Source organism: Symphalangus syndactylus, chromosome 3, assembly GCF_028878055.3.
Source record: "Symphalangus syndactylus isolate Jambi chromosome 3, NHGRI_mSymSyn1-v2.1_pri, whole genome shotgun sequence".
Taxonomy (NCBI): Eukaryota; Metazoa; Chordata; class Mammalia; order Primates; family Hylobatidae; genus Symphalangus; species Symphalangus syndactylus.
The window spans coordinates 126,522,295-126,540,365 of NC_072425.2; positions in this window are offsets into that span (position 1 = coordinate 126,522,295).

Sequence of the window (18,071 nt, forward strand, 5' to 3'; positions counted from 1 at the left end):
ATGATTATTGTTAAAATGGCCATACTGCCCAAATAAATGTATAGATTCAATGTTATTCCATCAAATTATCAATGACCTATCAAACTATCATGACATTATTCACAGAATTAGAAAAAAACTATTACAAAATTCACTGAGAACCAAAAGAGAGTCTGAATAGCCAAAGCTGAAGCAAAAAGAACAAAGCTGGATTCATCACACCACCTGACTTCAAGTTATACTATAAGGCTACAGCAACTAAAACAGCATGGTACTGGTATGAAAACAGACACATAGACCAATGAAACAGATTCACGAACCCAGAAATAAATCTGCACACTTACAACCATATGATCTTTGACATAGATGACAAAAACAAATAGGGAAAGAACTCCCTGTTCAAAAAATGGTGCAGGTATAACTGGGTAACTATATGCAGAAGACTGAAACTGGACTCCTATCTTTCACTGCATACAAAAAGCAACTCAAGATGGTTTAAAGACTTAATGTAAAACCTAAAACTATAAGAAACCTAGAAGAAAATACAGGAAATGCTGTTCTGGACATCAGCCCTAGCAAAGACTTCGTGATAAAGACTCAAAAAGCAATTGCAACAAAACCCACGTCGAAAATGGACAAGTGGAACCTAATTAAACTAAAGAGCTTCTGTACAGCCAAACAAAAACAAAAACAAAACAACAAAAACAAATAAACAAAAAAATCAACAGAGTAAACAGACAACCTACAGAAAGGGATAAAATATTTGCAAACTATGCATCTGATAAAGCTCTAATATCCAGAATCTACAAGGAACTTAAACAAATCAACAAGCAACAATCAACCAACCTCATTTAAAAAATGGGCAAAGGGCTTCTTTCAAAAGACATACACACGGCCAACAAATACATGAACAAATGCTCAGTATCCCTAATCATTAGGATAATGCAAATCCAAGCCACAATGAGATACTGTCTCACAAGAGTAAGAGTGGCTATCATTAAAGGAAAAAATAACAGATTGTAGCAAGGTTGCAGAGAAAATGGAATGTTTATACACTGCTGGTGGGAGTGTAAATTAGTTAAGCCACTGTGGAAAGCAGTCTAGTGATTTTTCAAAAAAAAAAAAAAAAAAAAAACTTAAAGTAGAACTACCATTCAACCCAGCAATCCCATCACCCACCATTGGGTATATAACCAAAGGAGTACAAACTGTTCTACCATAAAGACACATGCATGTGTCTGTTAATCACAGCACTATTCAAAATAGCAAAGACATAGAATCAACCTAGATGCCCATCAATGGTGCACTGCATAAAGAAAATGTGGTACATATACAGCATGGAATACTATGCAGCCATAAAAAAGAATGAAATTATGTCCTTTGCAGTGACACTGATGAAGCTGGAGGCTATTATCCTAAGGAGAACATAAAACTAAATACTGCATATTCTCACTTATAAGTTTGAGCTGAAAACTGGGTACTCATGGACACAAAGAAGTAAACAGTAGACACCCCCTACTTGAGGGTGGAGGGTGATAGTAGGATGAGGATTGAAAAATTCCCTATCAGGTATTATGCTGATTATCTGGATGACAAAATAATCTGTACATAAAACTTCCATGACATGCAATTCACCTATGTAACAAACCTGCATATGTACTCCTGGAACCTAAATTAAAAGTTGGAATGAAAAAAAATTACTCTTTTCTTTATAAATTACCCAAACTCAGTATTCCTTCATAGCAACATAAATGGACTAAGACAAAAGGCCTCAAAGTGGCCAGGTGCAGTGACTCACACTTGTAATCCGAGCACTTTGGGAGGCTGAGGCAGGCAGATCACCTGAGGTCAGGTGTTTGAGACCAGCCTGGCCAACATGGTGAAACCCTGTCTCTACTAGACATACAAAAATTAGTGGATGTCATGGTGGTGTGCACCTGTAATCCCAGCTACTCAGGAGGCTGAGGCAGGATAATTGCTTGAATCTGGGAGGCAGAGGTTGCAATGAGCCAAGATCAGCCCACTGTATTCCAGCCCAGCCTGGGTGACAGAGCGAGACTCCGTCTCAAAAAAAAATAAAAAGCCTCAAAGTCATACTTCTGAAGTCATCCAAGGAATGCCTTCAGAAGTTTGACTTTGCCATAGTTAAGTCATCCATCCATTTAACAACAATGTATTGAGAACGTCCTGTGTGTCAAGTGCTGTTCTGAGTACTGGAATGTAATGCTGAACAAGAACTTGGCATAGTCTCTATCTTCAAAGAACTTACTTCATCTATTAAGGTTGAAGCAGAATTGAGGCCAGTTTGCTAAGGACCTGTGTCCCTATTTAGTAGTCTGGAGTTTATTCTGAGGGCAATGGAGATTCATTCAAATGTCTGAACTAGATGAGTAAATTGAGATTTATATCACTTACACGTCATCCTGGAAATACTGTGGGGAAGGACTGGAGTAAGAGAAGACTAGAGACAGGAAGTCTAGCTGGTAGACTAGAGGCATCTTGTTGGGTAGATAACTCCAAAGATATGCCCTCGACAATGGAACGGCATGCAGATGCCACTCCCTACTAGAAGGGTAGATGATTATTGTCTGATCACAAACACATGTAGAGTCGAGAGGTGATGGAAAGTATTACTTTTTTCTCTGCTTTATTGGGGAAAAGAATCTCTGTTCATTATAATCCCCTTCTCTCCTGTCATATTCTCATGAAACAATGTGTGGAGGGATATAAGTGGTCATACCCATGGCAGTGGGAGCAGGAGAACCAGTGAACTAAAAAAAGAGGCCTGCAGGTGCCATGTCGTTGGAAGACATGCAAGGAAGAATCTGCCATTTCAGGCATAAATGAAGGGACCATGTGCAAAGGGAAGGAAGACGTCACTGGGTAAGGGCCACTCTCTACTCAGGTGGGGGGGAATAGTGATTCCTGCAATGCAGGCAGGGCATCCAGTAAGCTCCCGGAGAGCAGCAAATTGATGCTCCCAGCTGAGTACAGCCACACAGGCCACAACAGACAATCCAGTCAGGAGGGAGGCTTTGCTGACTGGGTGAGAGTAAAGGAGCATAACAAAGGCAAGGCCTGAATAGTAGCTGAACTGAACCCACCTGAGCTCTGCGATTAGCTGAGAGAGTATCCAACTTGGGGTCAGGATTTTTCTCCTATTTGTTTTAAATGTGCTCCAGTGCACAGAGACTCGGGCTACCAAGGAACTGGATGCTTGTGTTAAACACAGCGATGCCTTCTCCCAGTGGACTTCTCCTGCCAGACTGCTCCCCTTGGTCGTCTTGTCACCTTCAGAGGCACCTCTGCCCCAGTTCTGTCCAAAGCTGACAAATGCACACTCATCCAATCATTTCTTCCTTCCGTTGTTATTTCTAGTAGACCTGTAAGTATTCTCCTGATTTCTCTGGCTGTCAGCTCAGCTTACATTAGAATGAGTGAAAGACAGCATGAGAGAGAGAAAGAAATTATGGAATAATTTGAACTGGACTTATTACCACAAAGAAAACTGTATCGACACTTGCAGGATTTGAAGTTACATGGAAAATAACAGACCACTGCTGCTCAGATATTTGAGCACCGTATCTGTGCACCTACTGGAAGGGTTTCTCTGTACCTTCTACCTGACTCTGAGGATGCACACATGGGTTGAGGAATATTGGCTTAGGATCCCAAAAGTTTTACACAATTGAATCTGGTCTAGTAAATAGCAAATAGTACTTGCCCAGAGACTTTTTAGAAGTGGACTGATGTACTTCTATTCCTTCTTTGTTTCAACAGCAGATTTTATTGTTCACTAAATCTTGGATTGAGCATTTTAAACATACAGGCTTGTTTGTGCAAGTCAGTGAGTAAATGAGAGTGGATTCTTCCTCTCATCAGCATGATCAGTGCAACCTGAACAAGCACTTACCACATAGGGATTCTTACTATTACTCAGTGTGTGGCTTTCTTTCCCCTGCCCCCTTACCCTATCTCATTCCCTGTCACCAATAGATTGCACACAACTCTGGAAAAAGGGCAGATCGTTTGTATCTCTGTTTACCCCATAGTACCTAATAGATTTACAATAGAACACATCTTCAAATTGTATTTTCCAAAGATGGCTGCACCAGCATATCCCATCCCATATGCTGTGTGTACTGTATGATGTTGACAGTCTTCCCATTCTCCTGAATCTGGGTAGGCCAGTACCTAAAAGCAAAGTGACACTATGTGACATCCGAAGTTAAGTTATAAAATGGCAACAGCTTCCACCTCATCCTCTTTGAGGTGCTTGCACTTTAAACCCAGCCTCCACCCTGTGAGGAAGCCTATGGCACATGGAGAGGCCATGGGTAGGTATGCCCACTGACAGCCCCACTGAGGAGTTGAGGTCCCAGCTGTGAGCTTACATCAACCTCCTTCTGACAAGAATAGGCCTCACTCCCACCTTTGAACCACTCCAGTCCCTGCCTGTAAAACAGACTTCCGCTGCTGAACCCTGGCCAAATTGTAGACTTGTGAGCTAAATAAATAGTCATTGTCATTTTAAGTGTCTAAGTTTTGGGTGGTTTGTTATGCTGCAACAGATATCCAGAACATCTATCATCTTCTTTCCTCTACTGTGTTAATTCACAATCACATCTCTCACCAATCAAACTCTAAGTTCCTTAGAGTCTGGAGGTTTTTCAGTCAATATTTCCCTTCCAGAATTTCCTTTCATACCACACTATATTTTAGCCAAACTAAGTTCCTTGCTGTTCTCTATACATGATCTTAGATTACCAGTCTTTGAATGTTTGATTATCCTGTGTCTTTATTGTGCATCCACCTTGTACTCATCTATGTTCACCTAAGTCTCACTGTTTTCGAGACTGAGTCTCATGCCGTGAAGAATTTCCTGATTCCTCCAGTCAGAAGAAGAAGAGAGGTCTCCGTCTTGTGAAATTCCACAGCAGTATAGATTAATCTTTTTTTTTTTCTTTTTCAGACTGAGTCTGGCTCTGTCGTCCAGGCTGGAGTGCAGTGGCACCATCTCGGCTCACTGCAACCTCTGCCTCCCTGGTTCAAGTGCTTCTTGTGTCTCATTCAAGTGCTTCTAGTGTCTCAGCCTCTTGAATGGCTGGGATTACAAGCATGAGCCACCACACCCAGCTAATTTTTGCATTTTTAGTAGAGACAGGGTTTCACCATGTTGGCCAGGTTGCTCTCGAACTCTCGACTTCAGATGATTCACCCGCCATGGCCTCCCAAAGTGCTGGGATTACAGGTGTGAGCCACCGCACCCGGCCAGATGAATTTCTCCTACCAGTATCATCTCCTACATTGTATTACCATTATATGTTTACAGATGTTTCTTCACTCCTAGACTGTCAGGTCTGCCATCGCATCTACCTAAATGAAAAATATTTATGGAGTGTCTTCTACTTACCTACAATGTGCTAGGCACAGTGCATAGAGCACCAAACGAAGGCAGATGTGGCCTCTGCCCCAATGGCACTTTCCATCTAGTGTGGAAAATACAATAAATTAGCAGTTATGTGACTATTATTCTCCTTTGGGAATTTTAACTATGTCAATCAATCTGGGACCTAATATGATACCCTATTTTCTTTGTTTTTTATTATACTTTAAGTTTTAGGGTACATGTGCACAACGTGCAGGTTTGTTACATAAGTATACATGTGCCATGTTGGTGTGCTGCACCCATTAACTCATCATTTACATTAGGTATATCTCCTAATGCTATCCCTCCCCCCTCGCCGCATCCCACAACAAGCCCCAGTGTGTGATGTTCCCCTTCCTGTGTCCATGTGATCTCATTGTTCAATTCCCACCTATAAGTGAGAACATGTGGTGTTTGGTTTTTTGTCCTTGCGATAGTTTGCTGAGAATGAAGGTTTCCAACTTCATCCATGTCCCTACAAAGGACATGAACTCATCCTTTTTTATGGCTGCATAGTATTCCATGGTGTATATGTGCCACATTTTCTTAATCCAGTCTATCATTGATGGACATTTGGGTTGGTTCCAAGTCTTTGCTACTGTGAATAGTGCCGCAATAAACATACGTGTGCATGTGTCTTTATAGCAGCATGATTTATAATCCTTTGGGTATATACCCAGTAATGGGATGGCTGGGTCAAATGGTATTTCTAGTTCTAGATCCCTGAGGAATCGCCACACTGACTTCCACAATGGTTGAACTAGTTTACAGTCCCACCAACAGTGTAAAAGTGTTCCTATTTCTCCACATCCTCTCCAGCACCTGTTGTTTCCTGACTTTTCAATGATCGCCATTCTAACAAAATCTACAATAAACAAAACAGCATAGTACTGGTACCAAAACAGAGATACAGAACAATGGAACAGAACAGAGCCCTCAGAAATAATGCCACACATCTACAACTATCTGATCTTTGACAAACCTGACAAAAACAAGAAATGGGGAAAGGATCCCCTATTTAATAAATGGTGCTGGGAAAACTGGCTAGCCATATGTAGAAAGCTGAAACTGGATCCCTTCCTTACACCTTATACAAAAATTAATTCAAGATGGATTAAAGACTTAAATGTTAAACCTAAAACCATAAAAACCCTACAAGAAAACCTAGGCAATATCATTCAGGACATGGGCATGGGCAAGGACTTCATGTCTAAAACACCAAAAGCAATGGCAACAAAAGCCAAAATTGACAAATGGGATCTAATTAAACTAAAGAGCTTCTGCACAGCAAAAGAAACTACCATCAGAGTGAACAGGCAACCTACAGAACGGGAGAAAATTTTTGCTATCTACTCATCTGACAAAGAGCTAATATCCAGAATCTACAAAGAACACAAACAAATTTACAAGAAAAAAACAAACAACCCCATCAACAAGTGGGTGAAGGATATGAACAGACACTTCTCAAAAGAAGACATTTATGCAGCCAAAAGACACATGAAAAAATGGTCATCATCACTGGCCATCACAGAAATGCAAATCAAAACCACCATGAGATACCACGATACCCTATTTTCTTTGTGGATGTGAGAGGCAACATAGAGTAACTGGACATCTGGGTTCGAATCCTATCAATCCCACTCGTTATCTGTGAACATGGAATGAGGGCCTTAACTCTCTGTGCTTTATTTTCCTCATTGATCAAGTGGGGATATTTGTAGCTACATCATAATGTAGTTCTTACAAATAAGAAAACTTGTACAAGTTTCATCTTTGTGCTGGGCACAGAGTGGGCATTCAGTTAACTCGTGTCGCTTTGTTCCCACCTTCTTTCACTTAATGTGGAGCTCAGTCCTTGGCTTCCACTCAACTAATGAGACTGACCAACTGATGTCTAATACTCAGACCCTGTCCTTCTCCTGTACATACAACTCCTTCTCTGGTATAAATGACACTGTTTCTTCAGACATCTTCTACTCATGCCACCCACGTGGGAAAGGAAGAAAGACATCACTGTCATCTGGCTGACTCCTACGCATTACACAAAATTCAGCCAAAGTGGTACTTTTTCAGGGAGACTGTGGCCATTCCCACCCCAGACTCCATCGGACTGTGTTATTTTCCTTTGTTCTAGGAGGTCATAACACCTTATATTTCTCTTCCACAACACTTGTCACAACTGAAATTCATTACTTGTAACCTATCTATTACTTCTGTTTGATAGTAAGCTCCGTGAAGGCAGGGGCCAGATCTGTGTTGTCACCATGATCACCAGCACCAGGTAAAATGTTACATAGGATGCACTCAACAGATATTTATAGAGTTGATGAATAGAAGAAGGCATTGCAGCAGCAACTAAAACCCCAAGAGAGGACTAAGTCAGGAGGCACTGAGTCAACAATTTGTCTTTATTCAATAACTCTCATTACCCCCCCAACACACACACTCCAGAGACCATTCTCCTTGAGCATTTTTATGATTAACCTTCAGAAGATTCTCGGGTCAAAGGGTGGGGGTCTTGCTTAATGGACCCAAGGAAAGCATCATTAATTTATTTTGCCAGCTAACTAGTTTCTCTGAACAACATCTCCTGATTGTCAATGATGACCTATGGAAGGCATAACAAAAGAATTCCTTAAAGTCTGATGTTTCAGTCAAACCAGCAAGCTGCTTCCAGCTGAGCCTGTAATAGCAAACCCAAAAAGGTAACTGACATTTTGAGAGAGTTATGGCTGGACTATCTGCACTCCCTGAGACAGTCATGCTGTGGTACCGTAAGACTTCCAGAGACGTTGAACCTCAAGACCTTTTGAAGCTAAGTAGCTCACAGAAGTTTTACTTAAAAATATAGGTAACAGCTGTTCCTCCCTGCTGTGAGCAGGTAACAGGCCACTCTCCCAACACATGCTAAAACAGCATTGTCTATTCTTTGCTTATAGCCAAAGGGTTTCAATAAAATATCTTCCCCCCACCAAGTGTGAGGACAGATATAGCACAGTAAAAAAGAAAAGTAAAACTTGGAATCTTTTTTTGCAAATATTAGCACTAGTTATTTCTTTAGCAATATGAGGCCAAAATCCCCATAGGTTCTAGTTAAGTAAACATTGTACCTATTATTACCACAATGAAGGACATGGCTGCAGATCTGCTTCCTTCTCATAACAGAGCCTGCTGAGGCTTCTCTGTGTAAGGTTGAGTTTAGTCACAATTACCATATCTACTGATCTAATACCCTTATGACTAGAAAGACGTATAAGAAGATTAGACCACAATTTTAATTCAGGCTATATAGCTTGCATAGAATCTCACATACCTTTTATATATTAACAGATTGGAAGTAACTCCCCTTACAAAGTTAGAAAAGGTTGCTGGGACTGAGAAAAGAAAGAAAGAAAAATGGTGGTACCTGTTATAGTCTGACTTGCATATATGTGAAGAATGCAGTGCAGTAATTGAGCAAAGTCTATTCCCATTTTGCTAACTTGGGTATTTTTCGTGTGCTAGATCCTGGGAAAATTCATTAAGCTCTGCTTCCTTTTTGTTCCAGATCTATAACTGCTATTAACATGAAACAGGGAGGAAAAGCAAGACTAATGCAGCTCATTTTCCCATAAAAATTTTCCTCAGAGGAGAGAAGTCTTTCTCTTCATTTTGCATGCAGAAATGCTGTACGCAAGTTTCTATGAAATTCTGCCTAATGAGGTGTGAATATTGTACCAATATGCACTCGTAGAAGCATATCTTAGCTCTTAGGTTTTATTCTGCAAATGAATACTATTTTTGGTTCCAATTGTCTCTAATTAATAAAATATCTCATGATGTTAATATTAGAAACACAAAGACATACCATCATCATAAACTTTTTCATTTAACAGACATTTAATTAGCACTGCTCTAGGCACTGTGGGAATAGAAAATCTAATGAAGGGAAGACTTTCATTCCTAGCCACAATGGGAGGCACAGAAACATAAACCAAAAATATAAACAATAAAAATGAAACAATAGTTTCAAGATACCAGACATCACACAATGTACAGTATGCTTGAGAGATGGGAAACAAATGAGATGAGACTACAAATGCATTATGTTAATGCATTGAGATCATTTCCAGGTGGCACAATAAAGGAATGGGGAATGAGGAGGAACCTGGAAGAGTCCCTGAGTTGAGAAGATAAAGCTGAGAGTTCAAGTAGACCAAACTGGTTAAAATTCATTGGGCAATGTAGGGGAGATCAGAGAGCTACACAAAGAGAACCCTACCAATATGCAGAGGGTCCCCTTTGAGTATTCAGCAGAGCACTTATTTGTGCATGCATGTGAAGAACCGGTGACTGGGGAAAGAACCACCTGAAAGGAATAAAGATAACCAGGTCTAATGTGCACACAGGGCTGGGAATAGTGCTTATTACCACAGTCAGATTGGAAAACTCTATGCTTCCTAGGGAGTATACTAAGTATATATAAAGCACACAGAAGGTCTGCCTCAAGAATGGAAAACAATTAGCCCCGGTTTGACCACTGCTCTGATCCTGTCTAATAATCTGAAAAGCAAAAATAATCTGAAAGGCTCAAATTGTTTTAAGTAACTTAACTGCATTCCAGAACAATGCTCAGGAATATTTATAGGAATAACCATAAAAAAGAATGAGTTAATGACCTTTGCAGGGACATGAATGAAGCTGGAAACTATCATCCTCAGCAAGCTAACATGGTAACAGAAAACCAAACACTGCATGTTCTAACTCACAAGTGGTAGCTGAACAATGAGAAGACATGGACACAGGGAGGGGAACATCACACACCGGGGACTGTCAGGGGGATGGAGGGAAAGGTGAGGGAGAGCGTTAGGACAAATACCTAATGCATGCAGAGCTTAAAACCTAGATAACGGGTTGATAGGTGCAGCAAACCACCATGGTACATGTGTACCTGTGTAACAAACCGGCACGTTCAACACATGTATCCCAGAACTTAAAGTAAAATTTAAAGTAAATAAAAAGGAAAAATATTCAGCATCCAATAAGGTAAAATTAACAATGTTTGGCATCCAATAGAAAGTTACCAGGTACGTAAAGAAGCAGGAAAATACGGCTCTTAATGAGGAGAACAATTAGTCAGTTGAAACTGACACAGTCTTGACACAGGTTAGAATTAACAAATGAGGACATTAAAACCTGCAGAATAACTGTAACACATATGTTTGAAAAGTTAAGAAAAGAGAAAATTATAAAACCGGATTTAACTACATTGCAGAACAAAGACTAGCAAACTTGGATACATGATAACAAAAACTATCTAAAATAAAACGAGAGAAAAAAGAATTTTTGGAAATCTAACAATGCTTTGATCTGTGAAACAATTTCAAGTGGCCTAATATATAATTAAAGCCCCAAAGGCAGGAGACAGAAAAGAAAATGTGGAGAAGTAACAGCTGAAACTTTTCCAAACTTTTTGAGAACTGTTACTCACAAATTCAAAATGCTCAAAAAATTCCAAGCACAAGAAACATGTTTTTTAAAAACCTCTCCACCAAAGCATATCAAAATCAAATTGCTAAAAACTAGTTACAAAGAAAAAAATCTTAAAAGCAACTAGAGAAAAAGACATTATGCACTAAGGAACAAAGATTAGGATGACAGTACATTTCTCATGCGAAACAATATAAGCAAGAAGACGGTGAAGCAACATTTTTAAAGCGTTAAGAGAAAAAAATTGAACTGAAAAAAATTGAAAGATGAAAAGGAATTTTATAACCAGCAAAAACATATTTCAAAAATAAAAGTGAAATAAGGACCTTTTCAGACATGTAAAAGTTGAAATAATCACCAACAGAATTGTGCTACAAGAAATGTAAAAGGAAGTCCTTTGGGCAGAAGAAAAAGGATACCAAATCTGTATAAAGCAATGGAGATCACCAGAAATAACAATAACTAGGGAAAATATACATTTTTCTTTTTGTTTATGTCTCTTTAAAAGATAATTTACTCTTTAAATGAAAAGTAATAACAATAAACATAGTCTGCAGTTTGTAACATGTATAAAAATTAAACGTGTCACATCAATAGCACATAGGCTAGGAGGAGATAATTAGAAGTGTAACTACTGTAAGGCTTTTATATTGTAATGAATATGGCATATTATCCCTTGCAGGTAGACTTTGATAAGTTAAAAATGTATACCATAAATTTTAAGAAACTAGAAAAATAAGAGCAAATTAGAACTAGAATATATAGAAAAATAAAGATAGGAAATCAATGAAATACAAAACACACACACACACACACAATAGAGACAGATAAATACAACGAAAACCTAGTTCTTTAAAAATAGAACTAGCTTTTAGTTCTTTAAGAATAGAACTTTTAGTTTATTCCATACATATGGAACATATATGTATATATGTGTATGTATATATTATATGTGTGTGTGTGTATATATATGTGTGTATATATATGTGTGTGTGTGTGTGTGTGGATATATATATATATATATATATCAAGTGAAGTTTATTCCAGGAACGTAAGGTTGGTATAACATTCAAAAACCAATATAAATTATATTAGCAAAACAAACAAAGGCAAGGTTGGTATAACTTTCAAAAACCAACATAAACCATATTAACAAACCAATTAAAATCAGCCTCCATTTATGTTCCCCATCTCTACGTTATGGTCCAGAAATTGCCTCAAGGCGGAAATCCAGTACAATATAAAACTCATCCATTTTCTTTCTCTCAGTCACAGTCCTGCACCGCCTAATCAATATCTGAAAACCATTGTTTCATGTTGTTTACGCCTGGAAGTTAAGTATAATCTTTATTACTGCATGTAGTACCTGTAAACAGAATTCCCAATCTTTAATTGTAACATTTCTTTTTCCATTAAACAAATAATTGATACATTATTAAATTCCATATAAATACTGACATATTTGAAATTAAGTGTATCTTTTTTCTTGAATTTCTTAATTTTTATCCTGTGTTCTTTTTTGTCTTTGTCTTTCTCAGATTGACTGTATGTCTTATTTATTATTTCTCCTCTACCAACTTTAATTATACATTCATGTATAATTCCTTCAATGGTTATCCCAGAAATTGTAAAAATGCATCAATGACTTTCTGCAGTCTGCCTTCTTAATTCTACCACATCTCATCCAGTGAAGGAAAGATTAACCCCATTTACTTGTTTATAGTTTTTGTGCTATCGTTGTCATCACTTACTTCCACATATGTTGTAAACTCAGAAGATACTAGTTTTTCTTATAGTTAGGATTTGTTTATATTAACTTGTATATTTAATTATTTTTCATAATTACTAATCTATTTCTTCCAGTAGTTTTGAAGTTCAACCTAGAATCATTAGTCTAATAATTAATATTAACAATCATTAATATAATTTTAATTAATACTTCTAATAAATAGGTGAATCTGTTTTTTTCTGAATAATAAGTCTTCTGGTGATAAAATATTTTGGCTTTTTTCCTAAAAATACTTCTAGTGTCCCTTTATTCTAAAAGTAATTTTTGCTGTTTACAGAATTCTAGATAGGCAGTATTGTTTTATTTAACACTTCGACAATGTCTTTCAATTGCCTTTGGTTTCCGTCATTTCTGTTGATAAATCAGCAATAATGTTTTTCATTGCTTGTTGAAAAATGTTGTCCACTGTCTTTTCCAATTTTCTTTCTTTCCCATTTCTGTTTTCTCTCTTTCTGGGACTCCAGTTACACAAACTTAGACTATTTAATTATGCCCTGCATGTCTCTCATGTTCTCTTCTATTCCTTCCATTCTTGTTCTCTCTGTGCTACAGTTTGGACTTTTCTATTAGTCTGTCTTTAAATTGATTAACCTTGTCTTCAGCCATGTCCAGTCTGGATTTTAACCTAGACAATGACTTTTTATTTCATAATTTTAAATTATAGAATGCCAAATTCTTTTTTCAAGAATCCAATTCTCAGTTTAATTATCCACATATTTATTTCCTTTCTCTTTTTCTCTATTTTCTTGACAGTATTTTTCAAATATGACACATACATTATATATATATACACACATATATTTTTTTGATGGCTATTTTAACATTTGATTTGACAAAAATTATAGATACTTATGTACAATTTGTTTTAAAATATATATACATTGTGGAATGGCTAAATTGAACTGTTGAACATATACATTACTTCACATACTTACTTCTCTGCAATAAGAATACTTAAAATCTCTTTGCAATTTTCAAAAATACAATATATTATCATTATCTATAGTCACCATGATGTACAACAAAACTCTTGAACTTATTCTTCCTAACTGAAATTGTAATCTTTACTTCTGAGTTTTTTTATATTCCACATATAAGATCATGCAATATTCATCTTTCTGTGCTTGATTTATTTTATTTAGCATAATGTCTCCAGCTCCATCCACACTGTTGCAAATGACAGTATTACATTTTTTAAGGCGGAATAGTATTCCCATCGCACTTTCTTTATTCAGTCTTCCATTGATGGACACTTACAATGATTCCATATCTTAGCTATTGTAAATAATGCTGCAACAAATGTGAGAGTGCAGACATACTGATTTCATTACCTTCAGAGATACACTCAGAGGTGAGATTGCTGAATCATATGGTAATTATATCGTTACTTTTTTTGAGCAATTTCCATGTGATTTTCCATAATGACTGTACTAATTTACATTCCTGCAAATGGTATGCAAGGATTTCCTTTTCCCCACATCCTCTCTAACACTTATTCTTTCTTTTTGATAATAGTTCTAGCAGGTGTTAGGTGATATGTCTTCATGGTTTTAATTGACATTTCTCTGATGATTAGTGATGTTCAACATTTTCTCATATGCCTGTTGACCTTTTGTCTGTCTTCTTTAGAGAAATAGCTTTTCTGGTCGTTTGCTTATTAATCAGGTTGTTTTCTTACTATCGAGTTGTTTGAGTCTACTGTATATTTTGAATATTAACTCTTTATCAGATGTATGATTTGCAAATATTTTCTCCTATTCTGTAGGTTGTCACTTTGCTCAGTTTATTGTTTCTTTGCTATGCAGAAGCTTTTTAGTTTGATATAATTTTTCTATTTTTGTTTTTCCTGCATGTGTTTTGGGCTTCATATCCAAAAATTCATTGCCCAGACCAATGTCCTGGAACTTTGCACTTATGTTTTTTCTGGCAGTTTTAGTTTTAGGTTGTACATTGAAGTCTTTAATCTACTTCGAGTTTTTATATGACATGAGATACAGGTCTAATTTCATTCTTATGCATATGAATATCCAGTTGTTCCAACATCATTTATAGACGAGATTGTTCTTTCACCATTGTACATTCTTGGCATCTTTGTAAAAATCAATCTACTATAAGTGTGTGGATTTCTGGGCTCTCTGTTCTGTTCCATTGATCTAGATGTCTGTTTTTATGCCACTACCACACTGTTTTGATTACTACAGTTTTGTAGTAGATTTTCAATCAGGTTGTTTAACGTCCACTTTTGTGCTTTTTTGATCAAGATGTGTTGGGCTATTCAGGGTCTTTTTTGTGGTTCTATATGAATTTTGAAATTTTTTTTCTTTACTGAAAAATGTCATTGAGGCTGGGCATGGTGGCTTACACTTGTAATCCCAGCACTTTGGAAGGCCAAGGCAGGTGGATCACCTGAAGCCAGCAGTTCGAGACCAGCCTGGCCAACATGGCAAAACCCTGTCTCTACTAAAAATACAAAAAAAATAGCTGGGTGTGGTGGCACACACCTGTAATCCCAGCTACTCAGGGGGCTGAGGTAGGAGAATTGCTTGAACCAAGGAGACGGAGGTTGCAGTGAGCAAAGATTTCACCACTGCACTCTAGCCTAAGTGACAGAGTGAGACTCTGTCTCAAAAAAAAAAGAAAAAAAAAAGAAAAAAAGAAAACAAAACAAAAAATGTCATTGGATTTTGATAGGGATTGCAATGAATCTTCAGATTGCTTTAGGGAGTATGAACATTTTAACAAAATTAATTTTTTTCTTTTTTATTATACTTTAAGTTTTAGGGTACATGTGCACAATGTGCAGGTTTGTTACATACGTATCCATGTGCCATGTTGGTGTGCTACACCCATTAACTCGTCATTTAGCATTAGGTATATCTCCTAATGCTGTCCCTCCCCACTCCCCCCACCCCACAACAGTCCCTCCCCCCTCCCCCCACCCCACAACAGTGTGATGTTCCCCTTCCTGTGTCCATGTGTTCTCATTGTTCAATTCCCACCTATGAGTAAGAACATGTGGTGTTTGGTTTTTTGTCCTTGCAATAGTTTACTGAGAATGATGGTTTCCAGTTTCATCCATGTCCCTACAAAGGACATGAACTCATCATTCCATAAACGTGAGATATCTTTCCATTTATTTGTGTCTTCTATTTATTTCATCAGTATTTCAGTTTTCAGTACACAGATCTTTCATCTCTTTGGTTAAATTTATTTCAAAGTATTTTTTGTAGCTATTGCAAATGAGATTTTTTCTTGATATCTGTTTTTGATTGCTTCTAGCATATGGAAATGCTACTTATTTTTGTATGTTGATTTATATCCTGCAACTTGAATGAAATCTTTTATTCTAAGAAGTTTTAATGGAATCTTTCTGGTTTTTACGTATAGAATCATGTCATCTGCAAATAGGGACAATTTAGGTTATCCCTTTCCAATTTGAATGCCTTCTTTTCTTTCTCTTGAATAATTTCTCTGGATAAGACTTCCAGTACTATGTTAAACAGAAGTGTTAAGAATGGACATCCTTGTCTTGTCCCTGATTTTGGAGAAAATACTTTCAACTATTCACCATTTAGTATAGTGTTAGCTGTAGGATTGTCATATATGTCTTTTACTGTATTGAGGTACATTCATTCTTTACCTAATTTGTTGAGAATTTTTATCATGAAGGGAGGAATTTTGACAAATGAATTTTCTGCATCAATTGAGGTGATCATATAATTTTTGTCCTTCATTCTGCTAATAATGTATATCACATTTATAGATTTGCACATGTTGAATCATCCTTGCATCCCTGGTGTAAATCCCACTTGATCATGGTGAATGATTCTTTTAATGTGCTGTTGAATTTGGTTTACTAGTGTTCCATTGAGGATTACTGAATCTATGTCATCAGGGATATTGGCCTGTAATTTTGTTTTCTTGTAGTGTTGTCTGTCTTTAGTATTAGGTCATGTTAGCCTGTTAAATGAGTTTGGAAGTATTCTTGCTTCTTCGATTTTTTGGAAGAGTTTGAAAAGGATTGGTGTTAGGTATTTTAAAAATATTTGGTAGATTTCAGAAGTGAAGCCATCAGGTACTGAGTTCTTCTTTGATAGGAGACTTTTAATTATAGATTCAATCTCCTTGTTATTGATCTGTGGAGATTTTTTATTTCTTCATGATTTAGTCTTGGTAGATTGCACCTAGAAATTTATTCATTTTTTTCTAGGTTATCTAATTTGTTGGCATAAAATTGTTCATAGTAGTCTTTTATAGTGCTTTTTATTTCTGTGCTAACAGTTGTAATGTCTCCTATTTCATTTCTAATTTCATTTGAGTGTTCTCTCTTTTTCCTTAGTATAGCCAAAGGTTTGTCAATTTTGTTTAGCTTTTCAAAAAAATCAACCCTTAATTTCATTGATCTTTTTTATTGTTTTTACTCATTTCTATTTGATTTACTTCTGGTTTTATCTTTATTACATCTTTCTTTCTGCTAACTTGGACTTTGTTTGTTCTTGTATTTCTACTTCCTTGAGATGTAATGTTGTTTATTTGCATTTTTTCTTTTTTGAGGTAGGTGTTTATTGCTATAATTTTCCCTCTTAAAACTGATTTTACTGCATCCCGTAAGTTTTGGTATGTTGTGTTTTTACTTTTGTCTCATGATAGTTTTACTTTCTTCATTTGCCTATTAGTTGTTCAGGATCAGGTTGTTTAATTTCCATGTATTCATGAATTTCCTGAAATTTCTCCTGTTATTGATTTCTAGTTTCACACTTTTGTAGTCAGAAAAGATACTTGATAAGATTTCAATCTCCTTAAATTTGTTAAGACTTGTGGCCTAACTTATAATCTATCCTAGAGAATATTCTGTGTAGACTTAAGAAGAATGTATATTCTGCTGCTGTTGTATGGGCCATTCTATATATGCCTGTTAGGACCATTTGGTCTAATGCGAGTTTAAGTTTGATGTTTCCTTATTGACTTTCTGTCTGGATGATCTGTCCATTGCTGAAAGTTGAGCATTGAAGAAATCTTCCATTATTGCTGTCTTACAATCTCTCTCTCCTTTCAGGTGTATTAATATTTGTTTTATATGTTTTGATGTTCAGATGTTGGGTGCATATATAATACTTATAGCCTCTTGATAAATTGGCACATTATTATATAATAATCTTCTTTGTCTTGTTTTACAGTTCTTGACTAAGTCTGTTTTATCTGACATAACTTCTCCAGCTCTCTTTTGGTTTCGAGTTGCATGAAATATCTTTTTCTATGCCTTCATTTTCAGTCTATACGTGTACTTACATGTGAAATGAGCCTCCCTTAGGGAGCTTCTGGTTGAATCTTCTTTTTTTATCCATCCAGCCACTTTATGTTTCTTGAATGAAGAATTTAAGCCATTGAGTGTAAACTCAAGGGAAT